This window comes from Bubalus kerabau, chromosome 1, assembly GCF_029407905.1.
Source record: "Bubalus kerabau isolate K-KA32 ecotype Philippines breed swamp buffalo chromosome 1, PCC_UOA_SB_1v2, whole genome shotgun sequence".
In the NCBI taxonomy this organism is placed as follows: domain Eukaryota; kingdom Metazoa; phylum Chordata; class Mammalia; order Artiodactyla; family Bovidae; genus Bubalus; species Bubalus kerabau.
In genome coordinates this window covers 61,757,988-61,777,272 of record NC_073624.1, presented here as the reverse complement: position 1 = coordinate 61,777,272, position 19,285 = coordinate 61,757,988, and the positions used below count along the sequence as shown (strand labels likewise).

The 19,285-nt window shown below is 44.3% G+C and overlaps 1 protein-coding gene and 1 pseudogene across 4 annotated transcripts in view; both read left to right on the top strand.

The window, feature by feature from the left end:
* The window catches only part of ELK3 (ETS transcription factor ELK3), a 266,287-nt gene that overhangs the window by 104,595 nt on the left and 142,407 nt on the right, over positions 1-19,285 (top strand). The gene's annotated exons all lie outside the window — the stretch shown is intronic.
* On the top strand, positions 1,075-2,137 carry LOC129649443 (cofilin-1-like; annotated as a pseudogene).

Here is a 19,285-nt window from a genome sequence, read left to right as displayed (position 1 = left end):
TTGAAAAGACCCTCCCTGATGCTGGGAGGCATTGGGGGCAGGAGGAGAAGGGGATGACAGAGGATGAGATGGCTCGATGGCATCACTGACTCAATGGACGTGAGTCTGAGTGAACTCTGGGAGTTGTTGATGGACAGGGAGGCCTGGCGTGCTGCGATTCATGGGGTTGCAAAGAGTCAGACACAACTGAGTGACTGAACTGACTGACTGAAATGCAGGTACCCAATAGATATCTATTAAATAAATCAACGAGATTAATAATATGTGAAAATACCAGTTCCACTGTTTTATCAACAGCAATGAATTTACTATTTGATTTTTCTTGCCAATCTAGTAGGCAAAAATATCATCTTGGCCAACAAGAAATTTGCCAATTTCTTTGCTTATTGAAAAGGTTGAACATTTTTTTCATTTCTTAGCCATTTCCTCTTTTGAGCCTTATTTGTTTAAAAATCTTTCATTCATTTTTCAATAACTATTCATTGAATGCCTTCACCATTCTGGATATTGGGGCTATCATGGTGAATAGCATTGCTATCATAGAACTTTTATTCTGGAGGGGAGAAAAATGACATGTAAACAAATGCTTAACTATTTTGGGGAATGGTAAGTGCTGTGAAAAATAAAGCAAGGTCAGTAGCTTAAAGAGAGACTACGCATGTTTTCCCACAAGGTTCTCATGCAGCATCTTTCTGATAATATCACTTGTGAACCAAGGGGATGAACTAGGAAGATATTGGGAAGAGGGATGTTGCAGGCTTTGGGAACAGCACATATGAGAGACTTAAAGGCAGGGACATAACCTGGTACTTTGAGGATGTATCAAGAAGCCTGTCTGGCTGAAGCAGAGTGAGCAAGGGGAGAGCAGCAGGACATGAGATTGAAGAGCTAACAAGATGGACCATGAAGGGTCACCTTAGCAATTGTTAGGCCTTTTGACTTTTCTCTGGAGTGATACAGGAACCACTGGAGGGTTTTGAGTTGAGGAATGACGTGACATGACTTACTATTTAAAAAAGATTGCTCTGGCTTCTCTGTGGATGAAGTGATCAGGGGCAAGTAGGAGGAGACCAAGTATGAGGATTTTGCAATATTTGGATGGAAGATGATGATAACTTAGCCCAGGATGACATTGAGGATAAAGTGAGAAGGGGTCAGATTCTAGATACCTTTTGTAGTAGAGATAATAGGGCTTGATGATTGATTGGAAATAGGACTGAGTGAAGGAAATGAAGCAGTCAAGGATGATTGCAAGGTTCTGATTTGAAAAAATAGAAGGATGCAGTCTACTGTGTTCTTTATTCCTCTTTCGAGCCATATTTGGTATTTTAAATGACTCCAGAAAAAGCCATGTCAGAAATTAAAGGAACAGTGTACTGGTGTGGGTGTGGTGCTCACTTCCCAGATGTAGGCGGAGGTTGATTGAAAGTGATCATGGTCTTGAGTCAGCTCCCTTCAGCAGTGTAGGGCTCCCATCTTCTCTGGCTCACCTTGCCATATCCTTCTCTCTTCTGGAAACATGGCCTCCTGTGTGGCTGTCTCTGATGGCAGCATCAGGGATTTGTTGACACGCAGGTGAACAAGCCATTGAGGTGAAGAACCACAAGAAAGTGGTGCTTTTATTTCTGAGTGAGGACAAGAAGATCCTCTGGGAGGAGGACCAGGAGATCCTGGTGGGTAATGTAGACCAGGCTGATGATGACTACTTGCCCACTTAGGCAGGGCACCACTGGAGGAGGACTGCCACTATATCCTCTATGATGCAAACTAGAAGACCGAGGGGAGTGAAAAGAGGATGTGGTACTTATCTTCTGGACCCCTGAGTCTGCATTCGTTAAGAGCAGAATGATCTATGCCAGCTCCAAGAACCCCATCAAGAAGAAGCTGAAGGGGATCAAGCATGAATTATGAGCAAACTGGTATGAGGAAGTCAAGGACTACTCTACCCTAGCAGAGAAACTGGTGGGGGGTAGGGACAGTTCTGTTTCTCTCTGGAGGGCAGCCTTGGTGAGCCCCCTCCAGCTCCCTGCCTGGAGTAGAGGGCAGCCCCAGACCTACCCACTGGGGTTGCAGGCTGCCCGCTTCCTGACCTGAGAGATCTGGGGGATTCCAACTGGGGGAAAGCAATCTCTTTATTTAGTCACCAGACAGCCCCCTACCTCGTGGACCTTCCTCTTCCTCCCTCCATCCCTGGTGGCCTGGCCTTCCTAAACCACTTTTAATCTTCTGATTCCTCCTGAGGTAAAGCAGACCAAGTGCCTCCTTAGTACTGCAGTTCAGGGAGGGTCTGTATGTTTTCAGAGACACTCTCCTACTCCCCACTTATTTCTCCTCCTTCCCATACTACCACCTTCTAACCACAATAGCGAGGCTGTGCTCATCTCTTTAGTTCTGTGTGTAAAGGGAAAGTCGAAGAGATGACCTCACCCTTTGTCTCATGGTTGCAGCCATTCATGGAAGCAGGACCAGTAAGGAACTTTCCATTAAAACACTCATATGTACATGAGTGAGCACACACACAATTTTTTTTTTTCCCTCAAATGTGATCTGTTTATTGACCATGGCCACAGTGATTGGTTTGGGGTTGGGCATGTGACCTTTGATGATTCAATCAGAGACCCAGGACTTTCACTGAATGATTTGGGACGGCTGTTCCTGCTAGAAATGAACAAGGAAGAAAGCTTGGCTCCCTGAGGCTTATAGTAGTTCTCTGGTTCCTTTGATAGAAACCAGCCTTAGAATGAACTTGACATCGTGGAAAGGAGAGAAAAGAGATAAAAAGAAAGGTTATTTCTTTGTGTGTTTGACATGGTTGAGTCACTATATCCATCCTCCCCTAAAATCTGTCCAGAGATGTTCAGTTACAGGAGCCAACAAGCTCCCCTCTCTCGTGTACATCAGTATGGGCTGTGTTTTCTGTTACTTGCCACCAGGCACCTCCTGCCTGCTTGGAGTGGCTTTCCATGTACATGCTGTCCACAGTTCTCAGGCAGAATGCTCTCACCACCTGGTATCTCAGAACACAGGAAACAGTCACCCCAGAAAATCTGCAAACCATTTGAGGCTTAGGTTCAGAGAGTTACATCATGTTCTGAGAGAGGAAAGACCACCTTTGGAGAGTACGCCATCCAAAATCCTGGAGGAATGGATCCCAGGAACTGTCAGAGCCAAGAACATCACCTGGCATCAGTTGATCTCAGCTGTTTCCCGAGCAGTGAGGGCTGGGCATCCTTTCTGAAACGGAGGGTCTTTGGCAACTTGCTTCTGGATAGTGATGTGTTTATGGTCATATCCACCAATTGCCGGAAGTGTGGGGTGGAAACTGATTCTGAATGCACAGTCTCCTTGAATACCAACATCCTGCTTCATTATTTGTTTCTGAAAACCTTTTACCAGTTTGTGCTCCTTTCAGGACAGTTTGGGATCATGATGAACAGGACTACCTGGGCTTCTTCTTTCCTCACTTCCCTGGGGCTGTTGAACCCCAAGGGGTCCCAGGGCCGAGTTCAGCTGGCAGGTAAGGGCCTTACATTCCAGTCCCAGTAAATCCTCTGCTAGGCACTTGAGATCTTCCAGGATTGCTATAGGGTGGGCTTCGCAGAGCCTGTCTCCCCAGTTGTCTTGATTGTCATCAGTTTGAAAGGAATTCTAGTCTAGTGACCATAAGCATCAACAGCCTGCTGCCAGACTGTTGAGATTTGCATCTTAGATCCACCACCAAGGACTGTGCAAATGACCTTACCTCTCCCTGCTTCAGCTTCCTCCTCTGCAAAATGGAGATAATAAAACCAAACAAAAACACAACTATCTCTATCTCCTAGACTTACTTGGAGGAGACATGAGTTACTATGGTCTTTGAACAGTGTCTGGCATCAGTGAATATTAGCTGTTAGGCTGCCTGTAACTTGCTACTAAATAATGATACAGAAACACCAAAGCAAAAATGAGTTGGGAGAGAAGAAACAGAAATGCCTAGAAGCAAAGACTACCATTGAATATCTGACAAAAAAGAGACTGGTCGGGGTGCCTTTCGACAAGGCTCAGTCTCCTCTCTCCAGCCAGGGTGGAGTCTCTGGGCTGGAACCAACAAGAAGGAAGGGGAAGCCCAGCCACCTCCTTCCTGTTGCCGTGGCCAGCAGCCCCTGTGGCTTTTTTTTTTTTTTAATACTGCATTAATATTCCTCCTCCTCATAACTACCACTCCTCACTTTAACATTGAAGTTTGCAGAGCTCTTTCATACCTCTCTTTATTCCCCTTCCAAAATGATACTCAGAACCAGGTAGAATCTATTGTTTTCCTATCTCACCGATGGGGAGAACAGGTCTTAGGCTTGCCATCCAGTTTCAGTAATATTCAGAATATGCAAATATTGTGGATTCTTTCTCCATGTGTGTGTGTATGTGTATATACATATATGTGTACATATAGATGTAGTGTCCTAGGGCACAGTTTGCAAACAACACGCCTACTTGATTTCTCGGAGCTGACTTTTCTGCCCGGTCATTATAAACGTGTTTGATGGATGCTCTGATTGACTGAGAACCTGGGAAATTTATGAAGTTAATTAGAGGTATACTTTGTGTCAAGTGAAAGTGAAAGCATTAATCACTCAGTCTTGTCCGATTCTTTCTGACCCTATGGACTGTAGCCTGACAGACTCTTCTTTCCATGGGATTTCCCAGGCAAGAATACTGGAATGGGTTGTCATTACCTTTTCCAGGGCATCTGCCTGACCCAGGGATTGAACCTGGGTCTCTTGCATTGCAGACAGATTCTTTACCTGCTGAGCCACCAGGGAATTCCTGTGTCAAAGTCACAGTCAGATAAAAACAAAGTACTAAACCTCATATCTTAGCCCCTAAAAATATTGATAACAGTAAACTGGATAAATGGATACCTGTTAGCTGCTCCTCAATCAAATTCCCAGAGTACAGACCTCTGTACACACACTGACCCTAAATATCACGTGTCTCTTTCTGCCAGGGTTTCTTACTTGCAAGTATTATATTTTTTATTTTAGAAATTTTCTACAATTAAAAACTGCATTGCTCTTCTTTTGTTTTAATAATAATAATGCGTAATTCATACTGAACATCACATGTGCTAGGTATTGCCTTAAGAACTTTATTAAATCATTTACTTCTCACAGAAATTCAGTTAGGTGGTCACTATTACTTTTCTCCCTTTACACATACAATTACTGAGGCACAGTTTGCTGCTGCTGCTGCTGCTAAGTCACTTCAGTCGTGTCCGACTCTGTGTGACCCCATAGACAGCAGCCCACCAGGCTCCCCTGTCCCTGGGATTCTCCAGGCAAGAACACTGGAGTGGGTTGCCATTTCCTTCTCCAGTGCATGAAAGTGAAGTCACTCAGTCATGTCTGACCCATAGCAACCCCATGGACTGTAGCCCACCAGGCTCCTCCGTCCATGGGATTTTCCAGGCAACAGTACTGGAGTGGGGTGCCATTGCCTTCTCCAGAGGCACAGTTTACCTGCCTCTATTAGGTTTAAACTCAGGTAGTTTGGTTTCAAAACCAACACACTTAACTACTATATTAGTCTACCTGACCGAGGTAGAATTTTAATAACACGAGCAAAGCTAAAAAGTGGGAAAAAAAAGTTTAAGTATAATTCTAACACTCAGATATAACTACTGTTAACATCTGATGTATATTAAGGACTATAAATCAGGCAGGTGGTGAGGTGGAAGGGAAGCATATACCAGAATTATTTGGGGAGTTTTTTTAAAAACACATATGCTTAAAGTTGTCTCCCCAAGGAGGAAGGGCAAGCATGAGGATTTGGTGGAAAAAATTAGGTGTTACTAAAATAAACAGCCTCCCCTTTTCCCTTCCATGTTCCAAATACAATCCTCCATCCCAATTGAAAGCCACTGGTGTTTCTTTGCAATCTTTTTTCTCTGCACAGCTACATTTGTATACACAAAAATACACACTTATTATGAGGGACAAGTCAAAAACAAATGGTTGTAAAAAAAAATACCAGGGCAAGCAAGAGATGCTGGCTCATAGTAAGATAACATTCCTAATTGGCCTGGATTCTTACTGTACCTCCAGTGCACATCAGTGAGACAGAGTTTCCAGGTTGGAACCCGGTAGGCTTTTCGGCATTAATCGCTCTTCCTGTGAATTTGTTGTTTTGTGATTTGGCAGGTGGAAGGAGCCAAGTTATTTTTCTGCCCAGGTTCTCCCAGGGGCCTAGTACCCTGGGCTGATTTGTGCTTCACCGTTTTCCAGACACAGCTCCGTGCCAGGGCCCTGGATGGCTGCCTGGGCGCAGAGCATTCCCTGTGCAGGCGAGCCTGAGAGCCTGGGGAGAAGAGGCAGGGCGAAGCCAGCAGAATGCCTGGTGTGTTTAGGAAAGAGTGAGAACCTGAGCCCCTAGGGAGAGCCGGAATGCGGTGCTTCCTGTCTCGGCTCTGTGACAGCCCAGTGTCACCCCTGTGACCCTACGCCCTGGTGTCAATTTACTCTCCCGTCCCCTCAGTGGACTGGGTGCTCCTTACGGCAGGAGGCAGGTCGGTTATTTTGTCTTTCTTCCTCTTTGTATCCTGACTGCCTGGAATGGCACCTGGAACAGAGTAGGAGCAGCAGCTCCTTGTAGGAATGAATTATAGGTGTGACTACAGCCAACATCCAGGGCTGCTCTGTGCCTCAAAGGCAGCTTAACAAAACAGTTTCCCATCCAATCTTCACAACAGCTCCATAAGGGAGAGTCTAGAGCCTATTAACTAGGCAGAGAGAATTTGAGTAACTTGCCCAAGGTCACACAGATCCGTGGCTGGCTGCAAGGAAACCCAGGAAGCTGAGCTCCAGAATTCATATTCTCTGTCTCTCTTTTTAAAAATGTATTTATTTGGCTGTGCCAGGTCTTATTTGCCACATGTGGGATTTTTAGCTGTGGCACATTGGATCTAGTTGCCTGACCAGAGATCGAACCCGGACCCCTTGCATTGGGAGCATGGAGTCTTAGCCACTGGACCACCAGGGAAGTCCCCTGAGTTCAGGTTCTTAATCCCTACCCTGTGCTGCTTCCCCCATGCTTCCCCCTCCTTCAGCTCATTGGCCAGTTGTGAAATGTGCATGTATGCTCAGTTGTGTCTGACTCTTTGTGACCCCATGGACTATAGCCTGCCAGTTTCCTCTGTCCATGGGATTTTTCCAGGCAAGAATACTAGAGTGGGTTGCCATTTCCTTCTCCAGGGGAATCTTCCTGACCCAGGGATTGAACCCATGTCTTCTGTGTCTCCTATATTGGTGGTTGGACTCTACCACTGAGCCACCTGCGAAGCCCAGAGTGATCACCTAAAGTTTCACTGTAGCCCATCACTCTCCTGACCAAGAACCTTCAAGGCCGGCCTCCCCAGGGTGGGGTATAGGCTATCTCCTATTGTTCCTAGTCACCTCACCATATCAGAGGCAGTAGGAATTTGATCCCAGTTCTGTTTACTTGCCGCGTAACCTTGGACATGTCACTTGACCTCTCCCCACCTCATGCTCCTCAACACACAGCGAGGGCAGTTACAGGACCAATTTCATGCTGTGCTCATGAGGGCTTAATAATCATCTGTGTGGGAACTGCTTGGGCCCTGGGTTTGCAAACTTTTTCTGCAAAAGGCCAGATGGTAAATGTTTTCAGGTTTCTGGCCATACGGTCTCTGTCACAACTACTCAACTCCGCCACTGTTGTGCAAAGGCAGCCAGACAATAGGAAAAAGAGTGTGGCTGGGTGCCCGTCAAACCTTATTTATGGCCTCTGAAATTTGAATTTCAAATAATTTTTTGTGTCATGAAATAGCCCTCTTAAATCCCCCACCCCCTACAACCATTTAAAAAAAAAAAGTAAAAACCTTTCTTAGCTCAGGGAGAGGACAAAAACAGGTGTTGGTCTAGATGTGGTTGCTAACTCCTTTGGAACATTGATACAGAGGATGTGCTCAATAAGTCCAAGAGAAACACTGTGAAATAGGAGCACAAAGGAGGAATTTGTTAAGTGCTGAGGCCTTTGACTTGGTGGGGAGGTGTGGATGGAAGAGACAGGCCAAATGTCAGAGGCTGAATCAAGGAATTGACATCTGCTAAGCACCCAGTCTGGCCAGGTACCACTTTCTATGTATCTTCCCACTCTGTCTTCGTGCTGACGCTAACCTTCCATCCTATTTACAGAGGAGATGAGTGAGGCTCAGTGAGGTTAAGTAACATGCCCAGAGTTGCACAGTTTTAAATATTAGAATTAGGATCTGAACCTAGTTTTTACAGGATACCATAGACTCTGTTTTTTCTTCTATACCATTATGTACTGCACACACACTGAGAATCTACCACGTGTAAGGTTCTGTGCCAGGTCTGGGAACACAGGGTATAAAAGATTTCACTTTGCCCAGATGGAACGTATGGTATAGTAGGAGAAAGTGAAAGTGAAGTCGCTCAGTCGTGTCCGACTCTTTGCGACCCCTTGGACTGTAGCCCACCAGGCTCCTTCATCCATGGGATTTCCCAGGCAAGAATACTGGAGTGGGTTGCCATTTCCTTCTCCAGGGATCTTCTCGACCCAGGGATCGAACCCAGGTCTCCTGCATTGCAGGAGCCACCAGGGAAGCCCCTAGTAGGAGACCAGAGATCCAAATAAGTTATAACTCAGGGTGAAAACGCCAATGAGAACACATGGGAGGGGATCAGAGTTGAAGATTCTAACCCACATCCGGGAAATCAGAGTGGGCTTCCTGAAGGAAGTGATGTAAAAACTGAGACTGCAGGTCAGCAAGGAAAGACCCAGGGAATAATAACACTGAGTTCCTGTTTCTTGTCTGCTCAACCAGGTTGTCAGTGGGCAATCCCTACCCCTGAGAAACCTGGTTCTGAGATTCATGGCCTTTGAGATTCACAGCCTTTGATGGTCCCTTCCCAAGATGGCCCCTGAGTCCTCTGTCCTGAGGTGTTCTCTGCCTCTACCTCGCTCATCCTGAAATGCTCTTATGATTTTGCCCCACAGCCCTCCAGAGATAAGACTCAGCCCCTTCTCTATTTTCCTCATTACTTACTTCAGGTATTGCATGAATTGGTGAACCTGACTTAAGATTTTGGTGGAGGGAGGCAGGCATCATGGGGAGGGTCCCTTTCAGAGCACAGGGTTTCGCCCTCTCCTGGCCCCCCACTTCCTCCCTTGAGCTGCAAGCAAAATCCTCTCTTTGTCTTGCTGGGAGCGGCCCGCCTACCTCCGTCCCCAAGGATCTCGGTTTTTACTTCTAGCAAAGGATTTTCTCAACAAACACAGCTCTACCTTCCTAAGAGGAATTCTGATGAATAAAACGCTCTTCTCTTTACACGTGCATTGTCTCATCTGATCCTCCTAGCAAATCTCCAACAGAGCCATCATTGTGCCCATTTTACAGACGGGGAAACTGAGTAGCCAGGTGGTGGCACTGAGAGTAAAGAGTAGGACTGTCTGAATCCAAAATCTCCATTCTCAGCTACTCTATCCTGCTTTCCAGTAGCACTCGGATTGGATCTGGGGAAGAGAGGGGTTGGGAGGGAGGACAAGGAAGATGATTAGATCTCAGAAGCTGGGTCCATAGAAAACTATGGATTTCACCAGCGATGCTAGTTTGCAGTGACTTACATCTCCACAACCTTAGGGCAACTATTTCTCACTCTTGTATTTTTTTTCTTTTTGGAGCGGGAGAATCGGACCTGATTGGCTAAAGTCACCAGTCCCCTCAAACAGACAAGACTCCTTTATTAGAGGATTAGAATTGCCCTAACAGGTCAGGGTGATCATGCTCAGTTTGGGGAAACAGCTGTGACCTGGCTGTGGACACCCCAAAATGCTCAGGCCTGGGGCTCATTCCACCGGCTGGGCCTGAGGACCCTCCTGAAAGTAGTGCTGTTTTTTCCTTATCAGGGAGCAGATGCTAGGGAGACAGGGAGAAGAGGAAACAGGAAATGAGAGAGAAAAGGAAGTGGAGGGGGGAACAGTTCTATATGAATACAAGCCATGTTAGGTTTACAGTGAATCCTGATGCTGAAGCCAGAAACGCTAGACCCATTCACACAGGTGGAGGTTTGGGGCCAGCTCTTCTGAGAGCTTGGTTCCAAGTCTGGAAAATGAAGTTATTATGAAGCTAGTGTCTCAACCCAGGAATTAAGGCCTCACTTCCAGCGAACAGAAGATTTTGGAGACAGAGTCACTAGCAGCACCCGGGTGCTAGAAGCTTTGAACCTCGCCCACGTGTGGGTATGTGAGAGCCGTGTGCCCAGAGGAAAGCCTGACGTGCAGCAGAGAACAGGGAGCCCCGCCTTCAGGAAGTCTTGAGAGAGGAGCAGCAAAAATGTGCTTCCTCTTCCCTCCTCTCTCCAGCCCCGAAGGTCACTGTGGGCTGACAAGCCCTCCCCCCACACCCTGTGACTTGAACCTGGCTCCCCTCGCCCCACCCCTGTCCTCACTATCCCCCTCTGCTGTATCGGGCCCCTCTTTATACTTGTCTCTGTCCTGGATGGGCTGTCCAGTCTTTGCACCTTTGCTCTGAAAGACGATGGGTACCAAAGGCCACTGTCACCATGGCACATGTGCACTGACCCCAGTAGGTCTGCATCTTTTAATGGTGGGTGGCAGTGGGTGGTACACTGGGAGGCCCAGGAAGTAGGAAATCCTCTTCAGCATCCAGGGGAAATATGCTCAGAACAGCGTCCGGTCTGTGGTAACTGCAGGGGAGCTGTTAGCTGTCATCCTTGCCCCCAGCCCAGCTCTGAGGTATGTGAGAGTGAGTGGACAAAAGAATGAGGTGGGGATGGAGGGGACCTTGAAGGTTAAACCCATGAGAGGCTGCTTGGGGCAAGTGCTGTACAAAGGCCCAGCAGTAGGAATTAGCAAGGTGTCTTGATAGAAATGTGAGTGGACCAGAGGAAGACAGCGGAGCGGTCACAGTAGTGGGATCAGGTTACAAATCCTCAGATTGCTTAGGGCTCTTGATTGCCAGCCTAGGCTATTTGAATTTTATCCTGTAGGCAATAGGGAGTTGGCTGATTTGATACGATTTTGCTGTCGCAGATTTAGACTTGGTACTTAATTGAACTCTCACAAAGTTCAAAAGTACAAGGTTCAGTTTGGTACCAACTTGACCTCTTGCTTTGTATTTGAGTTCTGTGTTTTTTCCTTCCTTCCTTTCTCCCTCCCTCTCTTTCTCTCTCCCTCCCTCCTTCCCTCCCTCTCTCTTCCCCTTCCTCTCTCCCTGCCCATCTCCCCTCTCACTCTCACTTTCTCTCCTTGCATTTCCCCAATTCAAAAATTTTATGTATTATATTTTTTGTGTCGTTGGTAACTAATTACCATCTCCTGGGAATCTTCATGTCAATTGCTGAGAAGTTTGGAAATGTCACACATTCTTTTTTTTCTTTATTCAGCAGATTAACCAGCTAGTTGTACAGTCTGCACAGAAGGGAGGGCATCTCACTTGTCACCTCTGAGGTTGTCTGATCCTGTCTTGTTGCACCAGAGACTTAATTTATGCTATTAGGGTTATCATATGCAACTCTCATTTGAGTTGCCAGGGGGTCTCACTCTCCCCAGTCCTAATAGACAAATGGCTTTCAACCAGGGACCATTTTGACCCTCAGGAGACATTTGACAATGTATGGAGACATTTTTAATGTTCACAGCCTGGGTGTGTGTGTGTAGGTGGCGGGGGTGATATGCTACTGACATGTAGTGGGAGGGAGCCAAAGATGTTCCTAAACATTCTACCATGCACAGGAGAGCACCCACAATTCTTTGGATAACAGAATTATCCAGCCCAAATATCAATAGTGCTGAGGTTGAGAGATCCTGCATTAGACTGGAACCTCTGACCAAGAAAGGAGAGTGAAATAAACTGAGGGTCTGTGTGGACAGGATCGGGATGGGGAATGATCTGAGGAAAAGATCCACCAGAACCAACTGTGCTGAGAAGGACTAGGCAGCAAACAAAACCCAGAAGTTTAAAAATAATGTTTTTTATTAGCCAGTGCAATTCGCCTATTCTTGATTGGCTCTATGGAGATAATGAATTGCATTTATTGGTTCTGGAGGGCTCCCAGCAAGAGTAGCTACAGTTGTGTTGGGTGTTGCAATGTTGCCAGTAACAGCCTTTGAAGCCCCTCATAGCTTCGACTTTAGGGAAATACAGGTAATAGTGTTAGAAGGGAGCAGGTGCTAGACATCTGTTTTGATGGGAGAAATAAAACATCGAAAGTATTTTTCTAGCCCAAGTGGTAAGACACTGACCCTGATCCTCTTAGAAAGAAAGTAGTTATTAACTCCGTGTGAAGGATTCGGGACTCTGATCCTGGTGGTTCCCTGAATCAGTAATCCTGCTCACAGATCTGATGTCCAGGATCTCCGTACAGTAAGCTCTGTGTGCCTGGCTCAGTCCTCAGTCTGGTCCCTCTCCTGTGTCCGCACTCATTGCCATGTGCTCTCATCCACTCCCGAGGCTTTCATCCTCTCTGGGGTCCTTCACGCTAAAGAGCAATCCCACTGCATCTCCCCAGTCCTTTGACTCACCTGATTTCCTTGGAGGACCATTTCACATCTTCCTTCTGCTCGAATTTCCAACATCCCCTTTCCCATCACTCAGCACTGATGACCTGACTTCCTGTTTCCCTGAGGAAACAAGTAATCAGAAGCCACTCCCACATATTTCATCACATGTACCAACCTCTGTCCTTTTGTCCTTCTTTTCTTCCATTTCTATGGTCCAACTTTAGATTCTGCCCCATTTGCCACCAGACAGACATTGCTGCTTCTTTCTCCTGGATTCATGCTCCCCCATGCCCTCAACTGGATTATTACTGTCAAACTTACTTAGAATATATTCTATATTTTGAAAATATCTTCCTTGACCTTGCACCTTCCTTCAGCTGTGGCCCCAGCCTCCAGTTACCATAACAGCAAAAGAGAGCTGCCTCCTTATCCCCTCCTCCTCCTCCTCTGTCCTGAACACTTTTTTTTTTTTAACACTCTCACTCATCGAATCACCAGCAAATCCTACTGGTGTCAAGGTCACTATGACCTCCACCTGGCCAAATTCAATGGTTAATTTTCAGTCTTTATTGAGACATTCATCAGCATCCATCACAAGGCTAACTCTCCTTCTCGACTCTCCCGTGACAGCCCAGGAGAGCATGGTGGTTTCCTTAGCAGTGAAATGTCTTCAACGCAGGGAATGCTTGGAGATGATGAAGTCAATCACATCCATAGCAGGAAGTTTTTTAATGTGAAGTTTGGAAATAACCTTGCATTTGATATTTTAAGTGTGTGTAATGTTTAAACAAATTTGGTATATTAGAGAACCATTTGCTACATGAAAAGACTTTTGTAAAGAGTAATCAATTATGTCAGTTTGTAATCAATTATGGAACATGTAAAAGAATTTTGAACCTGTTATACTACATTTATAAGTGTAATTTTATTAGTTTAACAAGAATGACTGAAGTAGTCAGGATTCTTTTTCTTTTTTTTTTTAGTCGATTAATTCAGAGTTAGCTAATTAACACAGGCTAAAAGTCAAAACCTGGATTCTAAAGCCAAACTGTATGGTTCACAAAGTAATTCAGATATTGTTAGCTACGTGACCTGTTGAAAATTACTCTCTGTACCTCAGTTTCCCTACATTTGAAACAGAGGTGAAAATACTTGAAGATATCTGGTTGAATTGCTGTGAGAATTAAATGAGTTAACAATGTAAATTGCTCAGAAAGGTTTCTGAGCCTAGTCAGGGCTGTCAGTGTTAGCTGTCCTTGAAAAGCAAATCACATATATTATATTAATAGATGCAGTTAAACACCTTTAAATTTGTTTAATTAACTAAGTCTAAGTGGAACCAACCCCTTAATAAAGTCTCCCAGAAAGTAAGTTAAGATTTTGCCTGAGAAATAGCACAATTAGCTTTGTAAAAGGGGGGTTAGAAATTTAAAGGAAGGTGGTGGTGGTTTAGTCACTAAGTCGTGTCCGACTCTTGCAACCCCATGGATTATAGCCTGCCAGGCTCCTCTGTCCATGGGATTCTCCTGGAGTGGGTTGCCACTTCCTTCTCCAGGGGATCTTCCCAACCCAGGAATCGAACCCAAGTCTCCTGAATTGCAGGCAGATTCTTTACCAACTGAGCTACAAGGGAAGCCCCACTTAAAGGAAGGAGTTGAATTCTGATTTGTTGCTCCAATAAATCAAATATGGCTTACTGAGAAAAAAAACTGTGGTACCAAAACGGTCTTTTTCTGTACTACAGAGTTGTCCTCTGAGATTAGCTAACACTGTAAATTCACAAAGGCAAAACTAATCTCCAAGGAGCCTTGGCATCTTCTGGTTGCCTCTGGACTTTTGAGGGGCCTGTGGTGTGAGAGGGAGGCTCATTCAGTGGGCTAACCCTGAGGCCAGCCCCCTCCCACCCACCCTAAGCCTTAGCGACTCCACTTAGATCAGTGCACTAGGAGGGGTTTCTGCCTCAGACTTCAGGGTGTGAGAGTTTGGGCTCCAATGAAGTTCTAAAATACCTTTGTTTTATTTGGATGATGACCTCATCTTCTTTAAGCTTAAATTTTTAGAGGCTCCTGAGAAGCATTATCCCAAAAGTAATACATCTTTTAACCAAAGTCATGCTATTGAACTCCATACAGCCCAGGAAGAGGAAGGTCAGTGTGTGAATTCCAACAATAAGGCTCTGTTATAGACTCAAGGGCTGGAGCTGGACAGGGCTGTCTCTTATCACACAGTGGTTGTTGCAAACCAAGAAGCTGCTCACTTCTTGGAGTGGCGAGAATCTGGCATCAAATGAAATCGCAGTCACTGAGCAGCACTTGCCAGTGTCTGGTGCATAGAAAGAGTTCCGACTATGTAATTTGCTTTGAGGCTGACTTCTCATCAATTCCTAAATTTTTCATTTTTTAAGAAGAGGGATCTGCAAACTTCGAAGGTAAAAGGACAGAGAATAAGCATTTTAGACTTTGCAAGTCTAATGACCTCTGTCACTGCTGCTCAGTTCTGCCAATGTGTCACAAAAGTTGCCCTATGTAAATAAATGGGCATGACCCTGTTCCAATAAAACTTTATTTAAAAAAAAAAAAACAGGTGGAGGGTCAGATTTGGCCTGTTTTAGAGCAGTGCTTCTCAAACTCTTTTCACTATGACTGTTGGGTTTGTGTTCAACAGTTTCGTTCAATAGATTATTGTTCCTTGCCTCCTTGATCCTGGACTCTGTTGTGTGACTGACTTCAGTCAATAGGATTGTGCCATCCACTATACGTTGCCTTTCACCCAGGGGAATGTTAGGACATGAGGCAAGCAGAGGATTGAATTGTGCTTATGGGATGAGGCTTGCTCTTTTGTGCTTTTAACATTATGATGAGAAGAACTACTCCCAGGCAACTGCTGCCCCTTTAACCTGTGACCATGGTGGGACAGATCCGGGTCCAGCAGGAAGCAGCCAAGCTTGGTAGGACCTGCAGTTTGAAGTAAAGCTGCCCAGGTGAGCCCAGCCTAGATTAGCCAATCCTCAAGTGACCCACAGGTGAGTGAGCATGTACTTTATGTATATAAGCTCATATAATACTTACACTAACTCTATGAAGTACATAGGTATTATTATTCAGGTAAGGAGACTGAGGAATGGACGAGTTCAGTAACTTGCCCAGGGCTGCAGAGCTGGTACACGGCCACGTGGTAGAGATTCGCAGTCGACAGGCCTGGCTCCAGAGTTCATGGTTAACTATACCCAGATATTGTCTATTCCAATATAATCCATTACATTTTTTTTAATTACATTAAAAAAAATTGATGGTTGTAGTCCACTGCATGGACTTCATGACCTATGATTTTTAACCTCCTCCAAGGAATTATTCTGTGACAAGAACCAAAAGCCAAATTCTCACTCGAGAATCTTAAAAACAAAATTTCCATAGTTGGATTATGTTCCTAGAGCCTGTCATCGCTGTGTTCCTTGCCGACCCCCAAGAAAAGTGCTTTGCGGAAATTGAAACTATAATCAAAAATCTTCCAGCAAACAAAAGCCCAGGTCCAGACGGCTTCACAGCTGAATTCTACCAAAAATTTCGAGAAGAGCTAACACCTATCCTGCTCAAGCTCTTCCAGAAAATTGCAGAGGATGGTAAACTTCCAAACTCATTCTATGAGGCTACCATCACCCTAATACCAAAACCTGACAAAGATCCCACAAAAAAAGAAAACTACAGGCCAATATCACTGATGAACATAGATGCAAAAATCCTTAACAAAATTCTAGCAATCAGAATCCAACAACACATTAAAAAGATCATACACCATGACCAAGTGGGCTTTATCCCAGGGATGCAAGGATTCTTCAATATCCGCAAATCAATCAATGTAATACACCACATTAACAAATTGAAAAATAAAAACCATATGATTATCTCAATAGATGCAGAGAAAGCCTTTGACAAAATTCAACATCCATTTATGATCAAAACTCTCCAGAAAGCAGGAATAGAAGGAACATACCTCAACATAATCAAAGCTATATATGACAAACCCACAGCAAACATTATCCTCAATGGTGAAAAATTGAAAGCATTTCCTCTAAAGTCAGGAACAAGACAAGGGTGCCCACTTTCACCATTACTATTCAACATAGTTTTGGAAGTTTTGGCCACAGCAATCAGAGCAGAAAAAGAAATAAAAGGAATCCAAATTGGAAAAGAAGAAGTAAAGCTCTCACTGTTTGCAGATGACATGATCCTCTACATAGAAAACCCTAAAGACTCCACCAGAAAATTACTAGAACTAATCAATGACTATAGTAAAGTTACAGGATATAAAATCAACACACAGAAATCACTTGCATTCCTATACACTAATAATGAGAAAACAGAAAGAGAAATTAAGGAAACAATTCCATTCACCATTGCAACGGAAAGAATAAAATACTTAGGAATATATCTACCTAAAGAAACTAAAGATCTATACATAGAAAACTATAAAACACTGGTGAAAGAAATCAAAGAGGACACTAACAGATGGAGAAATATACCATGTTCATGGATTGGAAGAATCAATATAGTGAAAATGAGTATACTACCCAAAGCAATCTATAGATTCAATGCAATCCCCATCAAGCTACCAACAGCATTCTTCACAGAGCTAGAACAAATAATTTCACAATTTGTATGGAAATACAAAAAACCTCGAATAGCCAAAGCAATCTTGAGAAAGAAGAATGGAACTGGAGGAATCAACCTACCTGACTTCAGGCTCTACTACAAAGCCACAGTTATCAAGACAGTATGGTACTGGCACAAAGACAGAAATATAGATCAATGGAACAAAATAGAAAGCCCAGAGATAAATCCATGCACCTATGGACACCTTATTTTTGACAAAGGAGGCAAGAATATACAATGAATTAAAGACAATCTCTTTAACAAGTGGTGCTGGGAAATCTGGTCAACCACTTGTAGAAGAATGAAACTAGGACACTTTCTAACACCATACACAAAAATAAACTCAAAATGGATTAAAGATCTAAACGTAAGACCAGAAACTATAAAACTCCTAGAGGAGAACATAGGCAAAACACTCTCTGACATACATCACAGCAGGATCCTCTATGACCCACCTCCCAGAATATTGGAAATAAAAGCAAAAATAAACAAATGGGACCTAATTAATCTTAAAAGCTTCTGCACATCAAAGGAAACTTTTAGCAAGGTGAAAAGACAGCCTTCAGAATGGGAGAAGATAATAGCAAATGAAGCAACTGACAAACAACTAATCTCGAGAATATACAAGCAACTCCTACAGCTCAACTCCAGAAAAATAAGTGACCCAATCAAAAAATGGGCCAAAGAACTAAATAGACATTTCTCCAAAGAAGACGTCCAGATGGCTAACAAACACATGAGAAGATGTTCAACATCACTCATTATCAGAGAAATGCAAATCAAAACCACTATGAGGTACCATTTCACGCCAGTCAGAATGGCTGCGATCCAAAAGTCTACAAGTAATAAATGCTGGAGAGGGTGTGGAGAAAAGGGAACCCTCTTACACTGTTGGTGGGAATGCAAACTAGTACAGCCACTATGGAGAACAGTGTGGAGATTCCTTAAAAAACTGGGAATAGAACTGCCTTATGATCCAGCAATCCCACTGCTGGGCATACACGCTGAGGAAACCAGAAGGGAAAGAGACACGTGTACCCCAATGTTCATCGCAGCACTGTTTATAATAGCCAGGACATGGAAGCAACCTAGATGTCCATCAGCAGATGAATGGATAAGCAAGCTGTGGTACATATACACAATGGAGTATTATTCAGCCATTAAAAAGAACACATTTGAATCAGTTCTAATGAGGTGGATGAAACTGGAGCCTATTATACAGAGTGAAGTAAGCCAGAAAGAAAAACACCAATACAGTATACTAACGCATATATATGGAATTTAGAAAGATGGTAACAATAACCTTGTGTACAAGACAGCAAAAGAGACACTGATGTATAGAACAGTCTTATGGACTCTGTGAGAGAGGGAGAGGGTGGGAAGATTTGGGAGAATGGCACTGAAACATGTAAAATATCATGTATGAAACAAGTTGCCAGTCCAGGTTCGATGCACGATACTGGATGCTTGGGGCTGGTGCACTGGGACGACCCAGAGGGATGGAATGGGGAGGGAGGAGGGAGGAGGGTTCAGGATGGGGAACACATGTATACCTGTGGCGGATTCATTTTGATATTTGGCAAAACTAATACAGTTATGTAAAGTTTAAAAATAAAATTAAAAAAAAAAAGAAAAAAAAAAGAAAAGTGCTTTGAACATGCTTGTTTGTGCCTTAGTGTCGAGGAGCTCAGCAGATAGAATAACTTGGGCCAGACATCCCCTCCCCCTCGCTCACCCACTTCCCTCCAACTCCCAGGTGCTGCAGAATCAACAGGAATTGGCAACTTCCTGACGAGAAAGAATGTCACCAGCATTTCAGGGAAAGCAAATGGCTGCCTCCTAGTGCTCTCGGGGGCTCTTGGAGCTTTGGTCTCGTGAAGAAGAGCCTGAGTCTGAACAGGAAGGTAAAGTGTGATTCAAGGACAGGAGTTTCTGAGGGGTCCAGACTACCCACTGGGTCAGGGCAGGGCAAACCTCCGACAGTTTTAGGATTTGATTGAAATGGAGGGTAGAATTGTATCATTATAGATATGACATGGAAATGAAAGTAGTTGTACCCTTAGATCCACTGTGGAGAGAATGCGTAAGACCAACCT